We start from the raw sequence: 26,576 nt of genomic DNA, 5'->3' as shown, positions 1-26,576 counted from the left end.
CCTCAGAGCAGAAGAGCAAATCCATAAGAAAAAGCAAGATGGCTGGCCTGCCCTGGAGTACATGTGGGAGTTTCGAACGCTGGCCAGTCGGATAGAGAGATGGCCTGAGCAATCCATAATTCATCTTTTTAGAGAAGGGTTAGATGACTACCTTTCTCTGGCATGTATCTACTGAGCTGTGCCTGACCAACTGCATGAATGGTACCAGGCAGCGGTGAAATTAGATGTTCAGCTCGCCCGCTATAAAAAGTCTCTCCTACCTGAAACCGAACCAAGGTCAGAACAACCTGAATGGCAATCACCCCCACAAAGATCTCCAAATACTGTAATGGCTGAAAAACCCAAGCCACCTGTAGACCCGGCAATTAAGTGTTTCCAATGCGGACAGCAGGGACATCGAGCAGCGAAATGCCCAGTCCCCTTCCCCCAACAGCAGAACAGACCAGGATGAGCAGTGAAAAACAGACCTGCACAGCAGCTAAAGGGAGAGAAATCCAACCGGATGACATAGGAACCTGTTATCCAGGTCACATCCCCCACACGAGAGGATGCCAGAACTCAGACTGGATCCACCCCCGTTCTACCCTCTTTCGACAGTGACGATGAAGGGGAGAATGACCCGATGGTGAGTCGACGCATCCTACCCTTTTTATTGCCTGCTAAGCTCATAATCCCTAAGTCAGGGGCACAAGTAGACCTGAAAGTGCTAGTCGATACTGGCTACTCCCGATGCATCATTAGCCTGTCATGTGCCTTAAGACTGGGCATACGGGCTAAGCCGCTCTCCAATCCTGTGTGGTTTGAGCAAGCTGATGGCTCCCTAATGGGAGGGACTTTAGTCACGCAATTAACAGAGCCCTTACGCCTGGAAATAGGCAAGCACTGGGAGTTTATTCGCTTCCTGGTAGTTCCAAAGATGTCTGAGACTGTGATCCTAGAACTAGCCTGGCTAGACAAATGGAAGCCATTTATCTGGTGGTGAAAAAGGAATGAGAACTGTGAGATTACCCATAGGGCCCAATCCCCCCATTGATTCAACAGATGTTACAGGGGATTTTAGCCCACCCAAGGAGCAAGCACACATGGCTGCCCTATGGCCACCTGGCGAGCCGCTTATCCCCAGCGAGTACCAGGACCTAGTGGAGGCATTTAGTGAGAAAGAATGTGATACCTATCCTCCTCACCGCCACAATGATTGTTTCATTGAACTGTTACCAGGGGCCAAACTCCCCCAACCAAGAATGTATGCTATGTCCCCTCTTGAAATGGAGGAGATGCAGTGATATGTGGATACAAACCTAGCGAGGGGATTCATCGAACGGGCCAAGTCTACTGTGGGAGCCCCTGTGTTGTTCAAATCGAAAAAAGATGGGTCTCTACATCTCTGCATGGACTATAAAGGCCTAAACGCTGTGAATGTGGAAAATAAATACCCTCTCCCCCTCCTGAAAGACTTACTAACCCACCTGACGAAGGGTAATTCAGGCAGATGCCAGCAACGTGGCAGTCAGAGCAGTGTTATTGCAAAAGAATAAAAGTGAGGTCCTGCAACCTTGTGCTTACACCTCTCAGAAATTTACTGAAAGCGAAAGGAGATGGACAGTCTGGGAGAAGGAGGCCTTCACAATTAGGTGGGGGCTATTAAACTGGCAACACTATTTAGAAGGGAGCAAGGTGCCTTTTGAAGTATGGACAGATCACAAAAATTTAGAAGCACTAAAAACTCCCCGCAAGTTGTCCCCAAAGCAAGTGCGATGGGCACAGTACTTTAACCGTTTTAACTTTACTTTAAAGTACATACCGGGAAGGAAAAACCTCCTAGCTGATGCGCTATCCCGATTGCCACAGTACAAAAGTGAACGCAAAGAGGTCTATGAGGCAATTATCCCCAGTTCACAACCTGCAGCACAACTCACACCTCGCAGAACCCCTAATCCTGATGACCCGGGAGTGAAGAAGGTAAAACGAGAGCTCCTTACCAATCAATAGTTCAAAGATAATCAAACCTCCCTAACATGCAGGGATGGTTTGGCATACATGGGGGGAAAATTGTATCTACCTGAAACCCTTCGTCTCAATGCTCTCAGACACAGGCATGATGTAAAACAGGCTGGACACTTCGGATATTTAAAAACTCTACACCTCATCCGCCGGCAATTTTGGTGGCTGGGGCTAAAACGAGATGTGGAAAACTATGTCAAGAGTTGTACCGTATGTGCCACCCTGAAAAGAATTCCAGAGAAAACCCCTGGGCTACTGCAGTCGGTAGCAGACCCTTCCCAACCATGGGAAGAAATAGCTATGGACTTTATAGTAGACCTAGCTGAAAGTAGAGGAAATACTGTCATATGGACTGTGATAGACCTGTTTTCAGAGCAGGCTCACCTTATCGCCTGTAAAGGACTCCCATCTGCCCAACGACTGACTAAATTGTTCCTGAAATATATCTACCAACTGCATGGCGCCCCTAAGTGAATAATTTCAGAGAGAGGAGTGCAGTTCACAGCAAAAGTTTGAAGGAATTTCCTTAAATTAATTGGATCATCTCAAGGCTTATCATCTGCTTTTCATCCAGCTACCTATGGGGCTGCAGAATCCGCTAAAAAAAGGGTGGAGCAATACCTCAGATGCTATGTTTCTTACAAACAGACTGTTCTGTACCAGCCTGCTACCGGCCCTGCAGAAAAGGCAGGGACAACCCCTTTACAACCGGCAAGAGGCTGGAATTACGCCTGCCAAATTTATAGCTACAAAAACAAACAAGACACGAACCAAGAAACAGGAGCTTTAAGAAACATGAAACATCTGAGCGGTTGCCTTCAGCAAACCAGCCCTCCCAGACATTCCCCTTATATAGAGTTCAGGGCGTGGCTTCTCTCTGCCTCCTTCCGAGAAGCCCCATTGCCTTCCTCTGTTTACTCCTAATTGACTGCCTCCTGCATCGGGCGTCCTTGAACAGGGCCAGCTGTGGGTCATCTTCATCCACACTGTCAGGCTCACACAGCTGGGTCTCCGTGGTGACCAAGTGGGAGGGGCCTGGCTGAGGGCTATCATCAGCAAGATCTTCAACCCCCTCAGCAAGGTCTTCAACACCCCCCTCCTCCTCTGAGTTGTCCGACCCAACTGCCGAACCCACAGGCTGACCCTGAATCACAACACTATCCCGCACCGCAGGGCCCTTCCCCCGGGTCTGCCGATCCGGATGCGGTCGGGATGGAAATTGTTCATGAAAAGCGGTCACCAACGCAGGGGCATGAACGGCGGTCGCGTCTTCCCAGGTAAAGTCCTCTGGTCCGTAACCTTTCCATTCAATCAGGTACTGGAAACGACCTTTCAGCCAACGGGAATCCCTGATGCTGGCGACCTCGTACTCGGGGGTGCTGCCTCCATCACGAGGTCCTGATGGGGGAGGTTCTGCTCAGCAGAGTGGACAGGCCGGTTGCTCGGGGACCAACAGAGACCGATGAAAGACTGGGTGCACGCGCAGGGAACGTGGCAGAGTTAAGCGATAGGCGACCGGATTGATGACAGCCTCGACTGGGAACGGTCCTAAATATCGGTGATCTAACTTTCTCACCAGCCGTGTGGACGGTAGGTTCCTGGTGGACAACCAGACCCGATCTCCCACCGATAGTGGAGGCGTATCCCGTCTTGACCGATCAGCAAACCTTTTGTAATTGGCCTTGGCCTTCTCTAACTGACGTCGCACCAATCTATGGATCGCCTGTAACTCTGCCATGAAGTCGTTCGCTGCCGGCTCCGGTGAGTCCACCGGAGAAAGGGGGAAAAACCGGGGGTGATATCCCACATTGGCCAAGAACGGTGTCATCTGTGTGGAGGTGTGCTGCGAATTGTTAAATGCAAACTCAGCTATGGCCAGATACTCCACCCAATTGTTTTGCTGCAGATTGACGTAGCAGCGCAGATATTGTTCCAGGATACCGATGACCTTCTCGGTTCCCCCGTCAGTTTGAGGATGATGCGCGGACGAGAGGCAAACCTTGATATCCAACGCATGCATCAACTCCTGCCAGAAGCGGGCTGTAAACTGGCCCCCCCTATCAGAGACGACTCTATCAGGGAGGCCGTGCTGCCGAAACACCTGCTGAATGAACATACGACTAGTGGCGCGGGCTGACGGTAAGCCGCGACAGGGGATGAAGTGCGCCATCTTGGTCAGCATGTCCACCACCACATACACTGTCGTAAAAACAGAGGATGGGGGTAAATCCATCAGAAAGTCCATGGACACAGCCCCCCAGGGTCTTTTGGGTGTCGGCAAAGGCTGCAGTAATCCAGGCGGGGCCCCTGTCGCTGACCTGGCCTGCCTGCATGGGATGCAGGAGGTAACATAGGACTGGACGTCGTGTCGGACTCGGGGCCACCAGAAGGTACGGGAGACCAGGTTCAGGGTCTTGAACAGGCCAAAATGCCCCGCCGCCGGGTTATCGTGACACTGGCTGAGGATGAGTCCCCTGAGTGGCCCTCCCGGAACGTAGAGCCGGTCACGATAATACAAGAGTCCATCCGTGACCGTCCAAGGAGAATCTGGCCCCACCTCCTCCTTCCGCTGAGCCACCCACACCTCCTGCTGCTGTGCCTCCCGGATCCGAGTGTTCTGAACCAGCCCTCTTCCGGCCTTGTAGTAAGGCAAACCCCTATTCTAACAGAAGAGACTGGAGAGCGTCCAAGGCTGAAAAGCGTCTGCCAAGATTTATTAGTCAATTAACAGAACAAGAAACAAAAACACAGGAACTTGAATCCTCAAGCGGAAGGGTTGCTTTCAGCAACCAGCCCCTCCCCAAACACTCCTTTTATTTAGAGTTCAGGGCGTGGTCTCCCTGTGCCTCCTCCCGAGGAGTCCCACAGCCTTTCTTTGTTTGTTCCTGCTCGACTGCCTCCTGCGTCGGGCGTCCTTGAACAGGGCCAGCTGTGGGTCATCATCCTCCGCACTATCGGGCTCACGCAGCTGAGAAGAGGTCCCCGGCTGAGGGCTCTGCAAAGCCTCCAAGCCATCATCAGCCGGTTCGTCACCCACACACACCTCCTCCCCCTCATCTGAGTCATCCGATACATCTGAGCCGGGTGCCAAACCCACAGACTGACCCTGAGTCACAACACCGAGCCCGTATATCAACCGGCTCCCGCACCGCAGCAAAAGACTCGACGGGGATCACTGTCCTGGGCAGAAGCTTGTCTTCCACTCGGGAATATTCGGGCTTCCTGGACAGAGCATCCACTCTTTGATTGTGCCCGCTAGGTATGTACCGAACCCGGAAGTCAAACCTCGCAAAGAAAAGAGACCACCGGATCTGGCGTTGGTTCAAATTCTGAGCGGTCTGCAGGCTTTCCAAATTCTTATGGTCCGTCCGGACCTCGATTTGATGCCGCGCTCCCTCCAGATGATGCCTCCAGGACTCGAACGCCGCTTTGATGGCCAGCAGCTCCTTCTCCCAGATTGTATAATTGCGCTCCGAAGGGTTCAGTTTTCGTGAATGGTACGCGCAAGGGAAGAGGGTACCGCTGGGCGTCGTTGCCTGGAGTAACACTGCCCCAATGGCAATGTCGGAGGCGTTCGCCTCCACAACAAACGGCCGTTGCGGGTCAGGATGCTTCAAGATGGGCTCCTTCATGAAGGCTTCCTTCAAAGTCTGGAAAGCCTGTTGTTCTGGAGCGTTCCACTGGAACCAAGTCTTCTTCTGCAGGAGCCGGATGAGGGGGGCTGTCAAGGCAGCAAACCCAGGGATGACAGTTCGGTAATAGTTGGCGAATCCAAGAAGTCGCTGAACATCCTTCACACGACGCGGGGGTTGCCAACTCTGCAAAGAGTCAACCTTACTCGGCTCCATGGCGATGCCCTCAGGAGAAATGCGGTGACCCAGGAAATCGATGGTCACCCGGTAGAACTGGCACTTCTCCAACTTGGCAAACAGCCGATGTTCTCGGAGTCGCTGCAGGACCTGATGGAGATGCTGATGGTGCACCTCACGCGACGGGGAGTAGATCAGGATGTCATCCAAGTAGATTACGACAAACTGATCCAACAAATCCCGGAAAATGTCGTTCATGAAATGCTGAAACACAGCGGGGGCATTCGTCAGGCCAAATGGCATCACCGTGTACTCAAAATCTTCATAGCGAGTACCAAACGCCGTCTTCCAGTCATCACCCGGCTGAACCCTGACGAGGTTGTAAGATCCATGCAGGTCCAGTTTCGTGAAGATCTTAGCCTCCCGGAGTCGGTCCAAGAGTTCGGGGATGAGGGGCAGCGGGTAACGTTTGCGCACCGTGATGGCATTGAGTTTCCTATAATCGCAGCAAAGCCGCAATTCGCCCGACTTCTTTTTGACGAAGAGCACGGGTGCAGACACTGGCGAGGACGAGGGCCGGATGAAACCGCGAGCCAAATTCTTCTCCAGAAAGTCCTGCAATGCAGCCAACTCGGGGTCTGACATGGAGTACAAACACCCCACTGGGAGAGGCGCATCAGGGACTAAATCAATGGGGCAGTCATAGGGCCTGTGCGGGGGTAATTGATCCGCCTCTGTCTCGCTGAACACATCAGCAAAGTCGGACAGTTCGGGAGGCAAGGAAACCCCTGGGGAACCCTCCACCTGGCCGGCACAGATATGGCGGGAGTGGTCCACGCACTGCAAGCTTGGGAAGGTGACCAAGTTCTGTGACCAATAGATCTGTGGGTCATGCGCCCGGAGCCACGCCAGTCCCAAGACCATGGGGAAGTGCAGATCTGAGGTGATATAGAACTGGATGGCCTCCACATGGGAACTGATGGCCATACATAATGGTTACGTGGCGGCCGTAATTGGCCCAGACAGGAGCACTCGACCATCGATAGTCTCCACTAACATGGGCGGATCCACCGGGCCCTGGGGAACAGCCCATTTGGCCACAAATGCTGAGTCCATAAAATTTGTGGTGGCCCCAGAGTCAATTAAGGCATGGACTGGAATCCCCTCTGGCTTGCCAGGAAGGATCAGATGTGCCTCCAAAATCAGATGCCGTGGAGGTCCACAGGCAGCATCGGAAAGACGTCGCTCAGTGTTGTTGTGGGATGCCCGATCTATCACACCGTCTAGATCGGGCTCGGGGCGTTTCCCGACAGAAAAGTAGGGGACTTTCTCGGGGCAGACTTGGTCACTGATGCCCGCTGTCGCTTCTTTGGGCAAAAAGCAGCCAAATGCCCAGGGTCCCCACAGTAAAAACACAACCCCCCCGATCGTCGTCTGTTCATTTCAGTCACCGATAGACGAGACCTGGCAGCACCCAGCTCCATTGGCTCCTCCCTTTGAACTGGGGGCTCACGCACAACAGGGGCTGCAGGGGTCTGTGGGGTGGCACGGCGACTCCTTCGCTGTTGCAACCGAGCATTGATCCGCAGGCAGAGATGGATCAGCCCATTCAGGTCTGAGGGAATATCCACACGGGCCAGCTCATCCAACATCTCCTCCGACAATCCATCCTGGAAGGCATCCATGAGCGCAGCCTCATTCCAGGCGGAATCCTGGCTAAGCAGCCGGAAATCGCTGATATAGCCCTGTAGGGGGCGTTGACCCTGCCTCAGAGCTTTCAGACGTCGAGTAGCAGTCTGCGTCTTAATAGGGTCCTCATACATCAGACGCATATGATCACAAAACCCCACAAAGTTGTCCAACAATGGGCTAGGTTGAGCCAGCAGAGGCGTGCCCCAACGAGCTGCATCACCCGAAAGAAGGCTTAACACAAACCCCATTTTATCCCGGTCAGTGGGGAAATCAGCTGCTCTCACGTTGATAAAGAGCTGGCATTGTCCCAGGAAAGCAGGAAACAGTTCTGGATTGCCAGTAAATTTATCCGGCATTGCAACTTGGCATTTTCTCCTGGGTGGGGGTGATGGTGGGGGTGCAGCATGAACCTGAGCTTGCAGTTGAGCCACCTGAGCTGCCAGCAAAGTGAGTTGCTGGGTGAGCTGGGCATTCTCAGCACGTAGCTGCTCCATAATATTAGTAAGGGGTGGGAGGCTGAAGGCAAACTGTTCTGTACCAGCCTGCTACCGTCCCTGCAGAAAAGGCAGGGACAACCCCTTTACAAATGGCAAGAGGCTGGAATTACGCCTGCCAAATTTATTCACATAAAACAGAGCAAGACAAGACACCAACCATAAAACACGAGCTAAGAAGCAGGAACAATCCAAGCGGTTGCCTTCAGCAAACCAGCCCTCCCACACATTCCCCTTAAATACAGTTCAGGGCGTGACCTCTCTGTGCCTCCTTCCGAGGTGCCCCATTGCCTTCCTCTGTTTACTCCTGACTGACTGCCTCCTGCGTTGGGCGTCCTTGAACAGGGACAGCTGTGGGTCATCTTCATCCACGCTGTCAGGCTCACACAGCTGGTTCTGCATCGTGACCAGATGAGAGGGGCCTTGCTGGGGGCTCTCATCAAGCTGTCCAATCCCCTCAGCAAGCTCTTCAACACCCCCCTCCTCCTCCTCTGAGTCGTCCGACCCAACTGCCGAACCCACAGGCTGACCCTGAATCACAACAGAATCTAGAAGGACCCCCAAGTCGCGTGCCCTATCTACGGGGGGTAATAGCTCACCCCCCATGGCCAGAGATGGAATAATCGGAATTTCCCGGGATGCTGGCACGAACAGCCACTCAGTCTTGTCAGGGTTGAGCCGAAGTTTCTAACATTCCAGGTTAGAAACTTTGTCGCCATCTTTCGCGGCCTGAATCTTTTGGAGCGCTTCTTCCAAGATCACCTGCACTCTCTCAGGTCGCGCTCCTCCCACTGCTTCACTGTAAGTAGGTTTTGGAGGTGCCATCATAACTCTCTGCTGTTCTTGTTCTTGCTCTTGTCTCATTCGTCTAGCAGCAGCACGTGTCATTCTCTGGTCTCTAACCTCCTCCGATGATACTGAAATTTGATCCACTCCTGTAACTTTCTGGAATTCTCCATCTTTCATCTGCGTAACTCCTTCGGCACCTTGTAGATTCTCACTTTGTGATTGACACATTCCCTCACCATTCTTCTTTTTAGATTCCAAAAGTGGTATGGGGACTGCTTTTAAAACATTAGTATAAAAATCACGTCCCTGTAACACTGTAAGAAGACGATGTCTCATGCCTGCATACATCACCACCATGCCCACTGGTATCTTCCATCTGAACTGAATATCCCGTCTTCTTAATTCTTGTGCCAGAAAAGCAAATTCCTTCCTTCTCCTTAAGATTCTTGGAGGGATCTCTTTTAAAATTAAAACTTCTTGTTCAGCAATTGCAAAGTTATTATTGTAGAAAGCTTGAATAACCTCATTTCTAATTGCTCTCTTTGTAAAATAAACCACCACATCTCTGGGTAATTTCCTTTGTCTTGCAATCCACGAATTAGCACGAAATATTTTGTCTATATCCACCATAATTTCTTCTCCTGGTTGCTCCAAAACACCTTCCAAAGCCTCTGAGACTATTTTTTTCAAATTTTCCTTAGAATCCTCATTTAAACCTCTAATTCTCACAGCGAACTCCATCTCCCTGTACTGTACCAAGGTCAAATCGTCATCAATCTTATCCACCACATTTTCTGTCTCTGTCATTTTTGCATCTAATCTGATATTATTTTGGCTGAGATCCTCCACTCTCTCATCCAGGTGCTCTATACATACAGCCATGCCTTGAAATGCAAGTAAAATGTCTGCCCTCATTTCTGTAAGCCTCTCCTCCATAAGTTCAGCTAATTGTTGAGATTGCTTTTTCAAAGCCTCTTGCAAAACATCCTGCAGATCTTTCACTGTAAAAGTTGGTACAAGTGCAGGTGCAGGTGCAGGGGGAGGGGGCATTAAAGCTTGTAGCGAAAATTGCTGCACCGGAGAAGCCCCCACGCTTCTAGAAGCTTTAGAAGATTTGGCAGCCATTTTCACCCACTATTGCCTGTTACGCACTTTCAATTTTATCAAACTCCACAAAATCCTCCGAGTTAAAGATCATAAACTTGCTTTCACCTGATTCTCCTGTACGGCTCTGCTTGCATCCAAGTTATCTGAAGCCCTGGAGCAGAGGCGTCCCGAGGTCCAGAGCAAACTCAGGCTTCGGGGGGGGGTCTCGACTCTGGCGGCCCGGAAGAGCTCTACCCCTGCCTGGGCGCTCACCCCCTCCTCTTCTCCCAAGGAGCGGGCTTCCGAGCCATCAAAACAGCTGATCGGCGCTGTTTTCGGCAGCTCCACAGAGACAACGGGGCTGACAGCCTGAATGGCTTCCGGCGGCGGAGCCTTGCCACCCGGAAGTCACTAATACTTTTTCCAGACACACAATAAAGCACTTCTTAAAATATGAGATTTAAAAGCCTTGTCAACTTTTTTATCATAAATTAAATATGTATGCCACCCATATATCTGACGAAGGGGAAACGATGGGTTTGGCCGATAATATTTGGGAAGAGTTTGATCCTGTGACTCCGGATGAAGTGGACAGGATCATGGGGAAATTAAGTGCCGCCACGTGTTTGTTGGACCCGTGTCCCTCCTGGCTGGTTTATGCGGCTCGGGAGGTTACACGAGGCTGGCTCCTGGCAGTTATCAATGCTTCCTTGAGTGAGGGGTGCTTCCCTGCCGCCTTGAAAGAGGCAGTGGTAAGGCCCCTCCTCAAGAAACCTGCCTTGGATCCAGCTATTTTAAATAACTTTCGTCCTGTCTCCAACCTTCGCTTCCTTGCGAAGGTTGTTGAGAGCGTGGTGGCACGGCAGCTCCCTTTGGTCTTGGAGGAAACTGAGTACCTGCATCCATACCAATCGGGTTTCAGGCACGGGTACAGCACGGAGACGGCATTGGTCACGCTGGTGGATGATCTCTGGCGGGCCCAAGACAGGGGTTATTCCTCTGTCCTGGTCCTTTTAGACCTCTCAGCGGCTTTTGATACCATCGACCATGGTATCTTGCTGTGACATCTTGAGGGGTTGGGAGTGGAAGGCACCATTTTACGGTGGTTCTCCTCCTACCTCTCGGGCCGTTCGCAGACGGTGTTGGCAGGAGGGCAGAGGTCAACCCCTAGACCCCTTAGTTGTGGGGTGCCTCAGGGGTCGGTACTCTCGCCCCTCCTGTTCAACTTCTATATGAAGCCGCTGGGTGAGATCATCCGTGGTTTCGGGGTGAGGTATCATCAATATGCTGATGATACCCAGCTTTTTATCTCCACCCCGAACCAACCCAGCGATGCCCTCGATGTGATGTCCCGTTGCCTGGAAGCGGTACGGATTTGGATGTGGAAGAATAGGCTCCAGCTCAACCCGGCCAAGACTTTTTTTTTTATTGAAAAGTTTTACAATACATTTTATCTTTAACAATCCCTCCCCCCTCCCTCCACCCAACCCTTCCTAACCCTCCCTAACCCTCCCCCCCTTCCCCCCTCCCCTCTCCCCGACTTCCCAGAGCTAAATACAAGGTATAAAAGTAAAAAACAATCATAAACAACCATATGTTAACAACAATAAACTATTAAGTCTATCGCACTCTAGCTCATATGAAATAACTACAAGCAATACTAATATCACATAAAAAAAACTTATACAAATGCTAAATAGAACTTTTTGGTCCCATATTTGTTCTGGATATAATCAATCCACTTTTTCCACTCCATAATATAACGTTGTTGCGAATGGTCTTTCAAATAAGCCAAAATCTTTGCCATTTCCGCCAGGTCAGAAACTTTTAGAGTCAATTCTTCTATAGTCAGCAGTTCCTCCTTCTTCCAATATTGGCCTACTAAAAGTCTTGCTGCCGTAATTAAGTTCAGCATTAACTTGGTGTCCACAACAGTAGTATCTGTAATTACGCCCAATAAGAACAATTGCGGACAAAACTTTATCCTTTGCTTAAATATCTTCTGCATATTCCAACAGATTTTAATCCAAAAAGCTTTAACCTTTTTACAGGTCCACCATATATGAAAATATGTTGCATCTTCGCCACCACATCTCCAACATTTAGGTTGGTATTTCGGATACATACTTGCAAGCTTTTTAGGATCTAAATGCCACCTATAAAACATTTTATAAAAGTTCTCTCTTAAGTTTTGAGCTTGTGTAAATTTTACGTTCCTCACCCAGATCTTTTCCCAAGTGTCCATTGTGATAACTTCTTGAATATTCTGAGCCCACTTTATCATACAATCTTTAACAAGTTCTGTTTCTGAGTCAATTTCTATCAATGCAAGATATATCCGTTTGATATGTGCTGGACCCTGATTTCTAATTTGCTTTACCAAATTTTCATCAGTCATTGAAAAACCAGTTTTCTGATCTTCTTTCCACCTGGCCCGTAATTGACCATATTGAAACCAAGTTTGAACAATCTTCTCATCTCGTAAAAGATTATACGGCTTCAAACACCATACGTTCCTCTCCAAACTTAAGATCTCCTTGTATGTAGTCACATCATGTTTGAAGCCAACATTTATGTTTTCTATTACATGTTTCGGAATTGCCCACAAAGGTATCTTGTAGTTTACCTTATGTCTATACTTTTTCCAAACTCTCAGCAATGCCTGTCTTAAAATATGCACTTTAAACACATTATCTACCTTCTTATCATACAATAAATATGCATGCCAGCCAAATAGCAAGTCGTGGCCCTCAAGATTTAATAATCTCCCTTGTGTCAAATTGATCCAATCACTTATCGCTGACAACGCAGCAGCTTCATAATATAATTTTTTTTTTATTGAAAAGTTTTAAAAATACAGTTTTCCTTTAAAAAACCCCTTCCCCCTCCCTCCTCCCCTCCCTACCTCCCCCCTTCCCCCCCCCTCCCCCCCTCCCTCCTCCCCCCCAACCTCCCCCCAACCCCCCTCCCCCCCGGACTTCCCAGAGCTGAATACAAGGTATATATATATAAAAAGGCAATCATAAACAACCATATACTAACAACTATAAATTCTAAAATCCATCACTCTCTAACTTATATAGGATCAAACAAAACTTAGCATTATTAAATATATATAGAAGACAAAATAAAAAAAAGAAAAAAGAAAACGAAAGAAGACTTATTCAAATGCTAGATAAAACTTCTTGACCCTATACTTATTCTGGATAAACTCAATCCATTTTCTCCATTCCATAATATAATGTTCTTGCGAGTAATCTTTCAAATAGGCCGAAATCTTCGCCATCTCTGCCAAGTCGGAAACCTTTAAAATCCACTCTTGTATAGTCGGCAGTTCCTCTTTCTTCCAATATTGACCTATCAAAAGTCTTGCTGCCGTAACTAAATTCAACATCAACTTAGAGTCCACAACTGTAGCGTCAACAATTATTCCCAACAAAAAAAATTGCGGACAAAACTTTATCCTCCGTTTAAAAATCTTCTGCATATTCCACCAGACTTTTATCCAAAAAGCCTTGACCTTTTTACATGTCCACCATATGTGAAAATATGTTGCCTCTTCATCACCACACCTCCAACATTTAGGCTGATAATTCGGATACATACTTGCAAGCTTTTTAGGATCTAGATGCCATCTATAAAACATTTTGTAAAAGTTCTCTCTTAGACTTTGAGCTTGAGTGAATTTTACATTCCTCACCCAGATCTTTTCCCACGTGTCCATTGTAATAACTTCCTGAATGTTTTGGGCCCATTTTATCATACAATCCTTAACAAGCTCTGTTTCTGAATCGATCTCTATCAATGCAAGATATATCCGTTTAATATGTGCTGGTCCTTGATTTCTAATTTGCTTTATCAAATTTTCATCAGTCGTTGCAAATCCATTTTTTTGGTCTTCTTTCCACCTGGCCTGTAACTGAATATATTGAAACCAAGTCTGAACAACCTTCTCTTCTCGCAAGAAACTATATGATTTCAAGCACCAAATATTCCTTTCCAAACTTAAAATTTCCTTGTAAGTAGTCTCATCATGTTTGAAACCAGCATGTATATTTTCTATTGCGTGTTTTGGGATTGCCCACAATGGTATCTTGCTGCTTAACTTATGTCTATACTTCTTCCAAACTCTCAGCAATGCCTGTCTTAAAGTATGCATCCTAAACACAGTATCTACCTTCTTATCATACAACAAATATGCATGCCAGCCAAACAACAGATCATGGCCCTCAAGATTTAATAACCTCGATTGTGTCAAATTAATCCAATCACTTATTCCTACTAGTGCAGCAGCTTCATAATATAATTTAAAATTAGGCATTTTAAGGCCACCTCTCTCACGAGTATCCTGCATAATCTTAAGTTTAACTCGTGGCTTTTTCCCTGCCCACACAAATTTATTGATACCACGCTGCCATTCCTCCAAGTTAGAGTCTTTCTTAAGAATCGGTATCATTTGAAATAAGAATAAAAATTTGGGCAGGACATTCATTTTCACTGCTGCAATCCGTCCCAACAAAGACAATTGCAATTTTTCCCAACTCTCCAGTTCTTTTTGAATTTTGCCCCATAACTTTTCATAATTATTTTTATATAGCTTTGTATTAGAGGGCGACAAAATCACCCCCAAATATTTAACCCTTTTAACAATCTCAAATCCAGTTAATCCTTCTAGGAGAGCCTTCTGCGAAACTGTCATATTTCTAGCCAAAATTTTAGTTTTCTGTATATTTACTTTAAATCCAGAAACCTTCCCATATTGTGTTATTATCTCCATCAGGTCCACAACAGAGTTCTCTGGCTGGGTCACTGTAACAACCAGATCATCTGCAAATGCTCTCAATCTGTAATCCTGATCTCCAACTTGTATCCCCTTAATTTTTTCCGAATTCCGAATCTTAACCAATAATATCTCTAATGTTAATACAAATAACAAGGGCGATAGCGGACACCCTTGCCTTGTGCCCTTCTCAATATTACATACTGTTGTCAAACTATTGTTAACTATAATTCGGGCAGTTTGTTTTTGGTATAATGCCCTAATCGGATGTAAAAATTTTTCCCCAAAATCCATTTTGTCTAAAACTTTCAACAAAAATTGCCAGTTCAATTGATCAAAAGCCTTTTCAGCATCTAAAAAGATTAGCGCAGCAGAGATCTGGTTGTGCCTTTCCAAAAACTCTAACACATCAACTATATGTCTCACATTAGTTTTCATTTGTCTTCCACTAATAAACCCCGTTTGGTCCCCATGAATCACCTGTTGCAGAACCCTCATCAGTCTATTAGCCAAAACCTTAGCAAATATCTTATAATCTGTATTTAAAAGCGATATCGGTCTGTAATTTTTAACTAAAGTAGCATCCTGGTCTTCCTTCGGAATCAAAGAGATAAAAGCTGTTCTCCAAGACGGGGGCACCTTTCCCCCCCTCTGGATTGTCTGGAACAGTTCCTTTAACGGTTTTATCATCTCTAATTGTAAGTTTTTATAATAGGCCGCAGTCAAGCCATCAGTGCCTGGTGCTTTATCCACCTTCAGTTCCTTAATAGCTGGCTGCCCGCGGCTCAGCTGTTTGTTTTTTCGCCCGAAACAGCGCCGATCAGCTGTTCGGGCGAAATTGAAGCCCCCTCCTCGGGAGAAGAGGAGGGGGTGAGGCCCCAGGTAGGGGTAGAGTTCTCCGAGGCCGCCTGAGCTTGGAGCTTGGGCGGCTGAAGGATCGAACTCCCCCGAAGCCTGGGTTGCTCCCAGCTGGCCGTCGTCTCTGCTCCGAACTTCCTGGAGCAGAGCCAGGCGTCTGCGAACCATCCCTGCCTGAAGAGAGGACTATGATTTAAAGGAGCAGGCAGAGCGGTACAAGAGGAAAAGGTGAAGAGGACTATTTTACTGTACTCTCTAACTTGTTGGACTTTTTAAACTTTAATTGAAAGTGCGTCATAATTGAGGATTAAAAGATGGCGGCTAAACCTCCCTCTAAAACTCTTCGGAGTGGAGGATCCTCGCCGGTGCAACAATCATCACTACAGGCATTGCACCCTCCTGAAGTGCTGACATCGAAGGATTTGCGAGATGCCTTGGATAAACATGCCCAGGTACTTTTGGAATCAATTAATCAATCAATTGCTGATAAATTTGCACAGATGGAGGAGAAATTGGAGAAATTTGAGGAAAGAATGGAAGAGAGGATGGAACAGAAGTACAGCGTGATGAAGGTAGATATTTTGACTTCAGTGCATAAAGTGGCGGAATGTGTGGAAGATTTAGATGAAAAAGTGGATGATTTGGCTCAAAGGAATGCTATACTAGAAGTAAAAGCACGGGAGAATGAAATTGAAAGAGGCAAGTTGGAAAGGGAGTTAAGCCATGCCCAATATTACCAGATGCAGTTTGCTGTCAGAATTAGAGGCTTAAAAGAGAATGTTAAAGAAGATTTAAAGCAGCTGATCTCTGAGGCTCTCGAAGGGGTATTGAACCAGCCAGCATCTGAAATAAGAGCAGCTATGGATAAAGTGTTTTGGGTGAATTCATGGATTGCCAGACAGAGAAAGTTGCCTAGAGACGTGGTGGTTTATTTTGCAAAAAGAGAAATTAGAGATCAAGTTATACAAGCTGCCTATGATGCTAAGGTTGTGATTGCTGAACAAGAAGTCTTGGTTTTAAAAGAAATTCCTCCAAGGATTTTAAGGGGAAGAAAGGACTATACATTTCTTGTGCAAGAGCTCAAGCAAAGAGATATAAGGTTCAGATGGGAGATTCCAGAGGGGCTGATGGTGATGTATGAAGGTAAAAGGTATAGGCTGATTACTGTGAAACAAGCACGTGATTTCTACAATAATGTCTTAAAAGCAACCCCATTAACGCTCCTGGAAGCTGGAAAGGGATCTGGAGAAGAAGAACAACAAGAGGAGGAAACAGAGGAAAATGGTGCTGGAGGAGATCAAGCTACAATCTCTTTGGATGATCCTAGAGAGCAAAGAGTGACGCGTGCTGCTTTAAAACGAGCAAAGAAAATAAAAGAACAAGATCAGCAAAAGTCTTCAGATTCTTCACAACGCATTCATAGCCAAGCTGTGGGAGGAGCACGGCCTAAAGTAACCAGTCCTATCAAAGCTGTGGTCCAAGAGCTTTTCGGGGATATACATGGCAACTAAATTTTTAACCTGGAATGTTAATGGACTAAACTCACCGCAGAAGAGGAAGAAAGTTTTTCAATATTTAAAACAATTTAAGATAGATGTTATATGCCTGCAAGAAACGCATATTAGAGTTTTGGATCAAAAGTATTTATTGAACTCGAGGCTGGGTACGCAATTTGTTGCTTCTGCAGAGAATAAGAAAAATGGAGTGGTTGTTTATGTTAAAAGTGCCTTAACAGCGGACCTAATTGAAGCAGATAAGCATGGAAGATATGTTATGATCGAGCTGTTGTTTGAAGGTAAAAAGACGATTTTAGTTGGATTATATGCTCCAAATCAACAACAAGCTGACTTTTTTAGTTTACTTCATACAAAGCTTACCCAGTTGGATTATAAATCCTTTATTTTTATGGGGGACTGGAATGGAGTTATGGATGTACAGTTGGATAAGGCTGGAGCCTTTAAACGCATTCCAAGTCACGCTAGACTGCCTAAATCTTTTTTTGAAATGAAGGATGACCTGGAATTGCGAGATATTTGGCGTGAGAGACATTTGCAGGAGAAGGATTATACATTTTATTCTGATAGACACCAATCTTTTTCGAGGATTGATTTTATTTTGTTGACTAATGATCTTCTTTTGAGATCTAAAAAGGTGAAAATCTGCGCAAGAATTATCTCTGATCACAGTCCAGTGTGGTTGGAGATTGATAAGGAAAGAGGAGATAGACGCTCATGGCGCGTAAATGAGAATTTGTTTAGAAATCAGAGAAATGTGGAAGAATGCAAACAGCGGATGAAGGATTTTTTTGAGATGAATATGAATAAGGGTACCTCTATGGATATGGTTTGGGATGCTAGCAAGGCCTATATGAGAGGGGTGTTGATATATATGAATAATAGACATAGACGTGCAGTGGAAACTAGAAGGAAAGAACTGGAGAATGAAATAAAGGAAAAAGAAAAGGCTTTGATTTTGAACCCAGAGGAGGTGAAGATCAAGGAGGCTATTAGACTGTTACGAGGACAATTTGATAAATTAATGGCTGATCAAGTGGCGACCAATCTGCGGTTTGCTAGGCATAATACTTTTTGCAATGCTAATAAGCCAGGCAGATGGTTGGCTTATAGACTGAGGAAAAAACAAAGGGCATCTAATATAGATAAGATTGAGTATAAAGGAAGGGTTGTGTATCAACAGAATCTTATTAAGGATGCCTTTGTGGATTTTTATTCGAAATTATATACTAAAGAGGACATTAATGCAAAAGATATTGATACGTATTTGGAGAAGGCTAGCATCCCGGTTCTTACGCAAGTACAAAAAGAGGGGATTAACCAACTGATTACAGAAGAAGAAATTTTTACAGCTATTAAGCAGCTTCATAATATAATTTAAAGTTGGGCATTTTAAGACCACCTCTTTCGCGCGTATCCTGCATAATCTTAAATTTAATTCGTGGCATTTTCCCTGCCCATACAAATTTATTGATACCCTGTTGCCATTCCTCCAAATTTGAATCTTTTTTAAGAATAGGTATCATTTGAAATAAAAATAGAAATTTAGGCAAAACATTCATTTTCACTGCTGCAATTCTTCCCAGTAAAGACAATTGCAATTTTTTCCAACTCTCCAATTCTTTTTGAATTTTTCCCCATAGCTTTTCATAATTATTTTTATATAACTTTGCATTTGAGGGTGACAAATACACCCCCAAATATTTAACCCTTTTAACAATCTCAAATCCAGTTAACCCTTCTAAAAGGGCCTTTTGCGATACTGTCATATTTTTGGCTAATATTTTAGTTTTTTGTACATTAACCTTAAATCCAGAAACCTTCCCATATTGCATTATTATCTCCATCAGGTCCACAACAGAATTTTCTGGCTGGGTCACCGTTACAACCAGATCGTCTGCAAACGCCCTCAGTCTATAATCCTGATCTCTAATTTGGATTCCCTTAATTTTTTCCGAATTCCGTATTTTAATCAATAATATCTCCAATGCTAAAACAAATAATAAAGGTGATAACGGACACCCTTGTCTTGTGCCCTTTTCAATATTACATACTTCAGTCAAACTATTATTTACTATTATTCGGGCAGTTTGTTTCTGATATAATGCCCTAATTGGTTGTAAAAATTTATCCCCAAAATTCATTTTATCTAAAACTTTCATCCAAAATTGCCAATCCAGTTGATCAAAAGCTTTTTCGGCATCTAAAAAGATCAGCGCCACAGGGATCTGGTTGTTCCTTTCCAAAAATTCCACCAAGTCTACTATATGCCTCACATTATTTTTCATTTGTCTACCACTAATGAACCCAGTTTGGTCCCCGTGAATCATCTGTTGCAAAACCCTCATCAATCTGTTAGCTAAAACCTTAGCAAATATCTTGTAGTCCGTATTCAAAAGTGATATTGGTCTGTAATTTCTTACTTGAGTAACATCCTGATCTTCCTTCGGAATCAGGGAAATAAAAGCAGTTCTCCAAGACGGAGGTACCCTTCCTCCCCTTTGAATTGTCTGAAACAATTCCCTTAATGGCTTTATCACCTCCGATTGTAAATTTTTGTAATACACCGCAGTCAGTCCATCCGTGCCTGGCGCTTTATCCACCTTCAGTTGTTTAATTGCTAAAAGAATTTCTTCTTCTGTTATCAATTGATTAATCTCTTCCTTTTGTTCTTGTGTAAGAACCGGGATGTTGGCATTCCTCAAATATACATCAATATCTACTTCATTGATCTTATCTTTAGCATATAATTTGGAATAAAAGTCCACAAAGGCTTCCTTAATAAGGTCCTGCTGATACACAACCTTACCTTTATGTTCTATTTTATCTATGTTAGAAGCCCTTTGCTTCTTCCTTAACCTGTAGGCTAACCATCTGCCTGGTTTATTGGCATTGCAAAAAGTGTTATGCCTAGCAAACCGTACGTTAGTTGCCACCTGGTCAGGCATCAACTTATCAAATTGTCCTCTTAACAAATTAATAACCTCTTTAATCTTCACATCCGATGGATTCAGAATTAAGCCTTTTCTTTTTCCCTAATTTCATTCTCCAATTCTTTCCTCCTAAATTCCAAGTTACGTCTGTATTTATTGTTCATATATATTAACACCCCTCTCATATAAGCTTTACTAGCATCCCAAACCATGTCCATAGGAGTACCCTTATTCATGTTAATTTCAAAAAAGTCCTTCATCTGTTTTTTACATTCTTCCACGTTACTCTGATTTCTAAACAAGTTCTCATTTAAGCACCAAGAGCGCCTGTCTCTATTATCCTTATCAATCTCTAACCAAACTGGACTATGGTCAGACATAGTTCTTGGACAAATCTTTATCTTCTTAATCCTAGAAAAAAAATCATTAGTCAGTAATATAAAATCAATCCTGGAAAAAGATTGGTGTCTATCAGAAAAAAAAGTGTAATCCTTTTCATGTAAATGTATTTCTCTCCAAATATCTCGCAACTCCAAATCATCCTTGATTTCAAAAAAAGATTTAGGCAATCTAGCGTGGCTCGGAGTATGTTTAAAAGAACCACACTTGTCCAGTTGTACGTCCAAGACGCCGTTCCAATCTCCCGTAAAAATAAAAGATTTATAATCCATCTGAGTAATCTTACTGTGTAATTAACTATAAAATTCTGCTTGTTGTTGATTAGGAGCATACAGTCCAACCAAAAGCGTTTTTTTGCCTTCTAACAGCAAATCTATCATAACATATCTTCCTTGTTTATCTGCTTCTATTAGCTCCGCTGTCACAGCATTCTTGACATAAATAACCACTCCATTTTTCTTATTCATTGCAGAAGCAATAAATTGCGTACCCAATCTTGAGTTCAATAGGTACTTTTGGTCCATAACCCTAATATGTGTTTCTTGCAAGCAAATAACATCAGTCTTAAATTGTTTTAAGTATTGAAAAACTTTCTTTCTCTTCTGTGGTGAGTTTAAACCATTGACATTCCAAGTTAGGAACTTAGTCGCCATCCTTGGCGTCCCGAAGCTTCTGGAACACGTTTGCCAGGAGTCCCTTAACTTCCTTAGGCCGCGCCCCTCCCACAGCTTCGCTATAGGTACGCTTTGGAGGTTCCATAACTTTCTGCTGGTCTTGCTCTTGCTCTTGTCTCGCTCGTCTCAAGGCAGCATGCATCATCCTCTGCTCTCTGGCATCTTCCGATGAAACTGTAATTTGATCCCCTCCAGTATCTTTCTTATCTGTCTGTGTTCCTTCAGCATCTTGAGGCTTTCCCTCGCCATTTTTCTTTGCGGATTCCAAAAGTGGTAGAGGGGTTGCTTTTAAAACTTTGCTATAAAAATCACGTGCCTGGATCACTGTGACCAAGCGGTGTCTCGTACCTTCATGCATCACCACCATGCCCACTGGTATCTCCCATCTAAACTTGATGTCGCGTTTCTTAAGTTCCTGTGCCAGAAAAGCAAAATCTTTCCTTCTCCTTAAAATTCTTGGAGGAATCTCTTTTAAAACCAAAACTTCTTGCTCAGCAACCACAAGCTTAGTATCATAAGAAACTTGGATAACTTCATTCCTGATTGCTCTCTTTGTGAAGTAAACCACCACATCTCTAGGTAGCTTCCTCTGCCTTGCAATCCATGAATTCACACGAAAGATTTTGTCTATATTTCCCTCAATTTCAGCTGCTGGCTGTCCCAGTACCACTTCCAAAGCCTCAGAGACTATCTGCTTTAAATCTTCTTTAGGATTCTCTTTTAAGCCTCTGATTGTGATAGCAAACTCCATCTGGTGGTACTGGACCAGAGTCAAGTCACCATCCATTTTATCCATCACATTTTCATTCTCTAAGACTTTTGCTTCTAATCTGGAATTTTTTTGGCTAAGATCTTCCATTTTTTCGTCCAAGCATTCAATACGTAAAGCCACACCTTGAAGTGCAGGCAAGATGTCTGCCCTCATTGCTGTAAACGTCTCTTCCATCTTCTCCTCCAGCTTTTCCATCTTTTCATCTATAATATCTGCTATTTGTTGTGAGTGCTTTTCCAAAGCATCCTGTAAATCCTTAACCGTCAATGCCGGAGCAGGTGCAGGAGGCAGTCGAGGACTGTTGCACCGGGGAAGCCCCCACACTCCGGAGAGCTTTAGAAGTTTTAGCCACCATCTTCCCCCACTTTCACTTGCTACGCACTTTCACTTTTAAAGTCCATAAAGTCCATTGAACTAGAGAACAAAAATCCACTTCACCTTGACCTCCTGTATCGCTCTGCCTGCCTCTTCACACTCCAAAGTCCTTCCTTCTGGCAGGGGTGGTTGCTAACACTTGGTTCTGCTCCCAAAAGCACGGAGCAGAAGCGCTGCGCAGCCCGGAGCAAACCCAGGCTTCGGGGGGGCTCGATCCTTCAGCCGCCTGAACTAAAAGCTCAGGCGGCCCCGGAGAGCTCAACCCCTACCTGGGGCCTCACCCCCTCCTCTTCTCCTGAGGAGGGGGCTTCCGAACCACTGAAACAGCTGATCGGCGCTCTTTTCGGTGGTTCAAACAAAGCCGCGGAGCGGACAGCCCGGAGATGGCTGTCTTCAGTGTCGCGTCGCCACCGGAAGCTCAACCCGGCCAAGACTGAGTGGCTTTACGTACCGGCATCTCGACTTGTCCAAGAGGTTCCATCTTTGGTTATGGGAGGAGAGGTGTCACCTCCCGTAGATAGGGCATGCAATTTAGGCATCCTCCTGGAGTCATGACTCAGTTTTGAAGATCATTTTGGAGTCGTGGCCAGGGGGGCATTTGCCCAGGTTCACCTGGTGCACCAGTTGCGCCCCTATCTGGACCGAGATGCCCTAAGTACGGTCACTCATGCACTCGTTACCTCTCAGATAGATTACTGCAATGCTCTCTACATGGGGTTGCCCTTAAAGACCACCTGGAGGCTCGAGCTGGTGCAGAATGCGGCCGCGCTGGTAGTGATGGGAGCATCCCGATACTCCCATATTACACCCCTCCTGCATGAGCTGCATTAGTTACCGGTTGTCTTCCGGGTGAGATTTAAGGTTCTGGTACTTACCTTTAAAGCCGTACATGGCTTAGGCCCGGGATATTTGTAGGACCGTCTGCTGCCGGGGACGACTTCCCATCTCCCAGTGCGCTCACACAGAGAGGGCCTCCTCAGGGTGCCGTCGGCTAGACAATGTCAGCTGGCGACCCCCAGGGGGAGGGCCTTCTCTGTGGGAGCGCCAGCCCTGTGGAACCAACTCCCCCTTGAGCTCTGGATGGCCCCAGATCTCCGGTCCTTTCGCCGCGACCTCAAAACTTTCCTTTTTCATCAGGCTGACCTGGATTGACAATGGGTTTTTAAAATGTTTTAATTTTTAATTGTTTAGTTAATTTATTTTGGGGCTGTTTATTTAATTTCTTTTAACTTTTGTATTGTTGTTTTTATTGTTGTTAGCCGCCCTGAGTCCTTCGGGAGATAGGGCGGCATATAAGTCCCAAAAATAAATAAATAAATAAATAAATAAATAAATAAATATAATAAGTCCCATCCCTCAAGATAAAGTATTCTTTTATTTGTTAAGTTAAGCGAATCACTAACCAGTGTCAAAACCACCGCATCATAATATAATTTCAAATTAGGCACCTTAAGTCCTCCTCTTTCCTGTGCATCTTGTAAAATCTTAAGTTTAACTCTTGGTTTTTTTCCCACCCAGATAAATTTATTAATACCCTTCTGCCATTCATCCAAATTAGCATCCTTTTTCAATATAGGTATCATTTGAAACAAAAAGAGAAACTTTGGTAAAACATTCATTTTAACAGCTGCAATTTTCCCCAGCAAAGATAATTGTAGTTTTTTCCAATTATTTAAACCTTTTTGTACTTTTAGCCATAATGTCTCATAGTTATTCTTATATAATTTCACATTAGAGGCTGTAATATATACTCCCAAATATTTAACCTTTTTCACTATTTCATAACCTGTCAATTTTCCTAACGTTTCCTTTTCATCCATAGTCATATTTTAGATAATATTTTAGTCTTATTATTATTTGCCTTAAAACCAGAAACTTTTCCATATTGAGTTATAATTTCCATCAAGTCTCTAACCGATTGAGTCGGTTGAGATAATGTCACAACCAAGTCATCCGCAAAAGCTCTTAACTTATAATCATTCTGTTTTATTTTTATTCCCCTTATTAGAGTTGATTCACGAATTTTAATCAATAAAATCTCCAATGTTAAAACAAACAACCGTGGTGATAGGGGACATCCCTGTCTTGTGCCTTTTTCAATTTTAAATGCCTCTGATAATCCTCCATTAATTATAATTTGTGCCGATTGTTGTTGATATATAGCCCTAAGAGAATGTAAAAAATTATCCCCAAAATTCATTTTGTCAACAACCCTCAATAAAAATTGCCAATTCAACTGATCAAAAGCTTTTTCAGCATCCAAAAATATCAATGCCGCAGGGACTTGGTTGTTCTTCTCCAAATACTCAATTAAATTAACAATTTGTCTTACATTATATTTCATATATCTTCCAGTTATAAATCCAGACTGATCACTGTGAATCATTTGTTTCAAAACTTTCATTAATCTATTTGCCAATATTTTGGAAAAAATCTTATAATCTGTATTCGAAAGTGATATAGGTCTATAATTCTTAGGCTGGGTAAGGTCTTGATCCTCCTTTGGAATCAGCGATATAAAAGCCCGTCTCCAAGATGGAGGCACTTCTCCTCCAAACTGGATATTATTAAACAATTCCTTTAATGGTTCTATCATCTCTGCAAATAATATTTTATAATAAATTGCTGATAATCCATCTGTACCAGGAGCCTTACCCACTTTTAACTGCTTAATTGCTACAATGATTTCCTCAGAGGTAATTAAACGATTCATCTCCTTCTGTTGTTCATTTGAAAGTCTAGGAAAATGTGCTTCCTGTAAATACTTATCTATATCTAAAGCTTGTATATTTTCACTAGCATATAATTTTGTATAAAAATCTAAAAAACTCTTTTTAATCAACTTTTGTTGATATACCTCTTTACCTTTATATTCTATTTTCTCTATAATATGCAATTTCTGTTTCTTCCTTAATTGATATGCCAGGCGAATTTGCATTACTAAACGTGTTATGTTTCACATAACGCAAATTAGTTGCAACCTGATCAGCCATTAGCATATTAAATTGCTCTTTCAACAAATTTATGGAAACCCTTAATCTCTTACCTGATGGGTTCAAAATAAGAGCTTTCTCCTTCAATTTAATCTCTTCTTCAAGCTCTTTACGTTTTTGCGTCTGCTTACGCCTATGTCCATTATTCATGTGAATCAAAACCCCTCTCATATAAGCTTTACTAGCATCCGAAACCATTTCCATCGATGTACCTTTATGCATATTCAAAGCAAAAAAATATTTCAAATGTTCTCTACATTTCTGCGAAAGCACCTCATATCTAAATAAGTTTTCATTCAATCTCCAAGATCTTCTGGTCACATCTTCAGCGAATAACTCCAACCATACAGGGCTATGATCTGACAATGTTCTAGGAAAAATCTTAACATTCTTGACCCTGGAGAAAAGATCAGTAGTAATTTAAAAAAAAAAATTCTGGAAAACGATTGATGCCTATCCGAAAAAAAGTAAAGTCTCTATCTACCACATTCCGTTCCCGCCAGATATCTTAGTTCCAAGTCATCTTTCAAATCAAAAAAAGCTTTAGGAAATTTAGAATGATTAGGAGAATTTTTAAAAGACCCCTTCTTGTCTTTACTTCAGTCCAAAACACCATTCCAGTCACCCATCATAATAACAGATTTGTAATCCAATTGAATCAGTTTCTGATGTAAAAACTTATAAAACTTATTTTGCTGTTGATTAGGGGCATATAATCCAATAATAAGAACTTTCTTGCCTTGTAACACTAATTCAATAATAACATATCTTCCTTGTGTATCAGATTCAATTAATCTAGCCGATAAGTCTCTTCTTAAATAAATAACCACTCCCCCTTTTTTATCTGGGGCAGAAACTATAAAATGTGATCCCAACTGAGAATTAATCAGTAACTTTTGATCTTTTGAGTCTCTTGTAAGCAAACAATGTCATTTTTATGTTGTTTCAGGTAGTGAAATACTTTCTTTCTTTTTTGTGGTGATTTCAGGCCATTAATATTCCATGTCAAAAGCTTTGCCATCCTTAGTGGCCTGAAGCCTCTGGAACACTGCCTGAAGATCTGCCATTGATCTCTTCGGTCATGCCCCTCCCACAGGCTCTGTAATAACCGGACCGTGTGTTGTTGGTCCAAAATCGGCCTTCTGTTTCTGCTCCTTTTCTTTACGTCTATATGCAGCCCGAGTCATCCTCTGTTCCTTTGGGTCATCCTTTAACACCAAACTCTGTTCAATAGGCTCAGCCTGCGGTAAATCTCCAACAACCAGTGACATTGCACTTTCAACTGGTTGTTTATCTTCCAACCTTTCTTCTATTCTCTTAGGTCATGGAGATGGTGGTGAACCTGCTTTCAGGACATAAGTATAAACATCTTTTGCCTTTGAAATTGTATTAATTCTATATTGTGTC

This window comes from Vipera ursinii (genome assembly GCF_947247035.1).
Source record: "Vipera ursinii genome assembly, chromosome: W".
Taxonomy (NCBI): Eukaryota; Metazoa; Chordata; class Lepidosauria; order Squamata; family Viperidae; genus Vipera; species Vipera ursinii.
Note: the sequence above shows the minus strand (reverse complement) of the source record.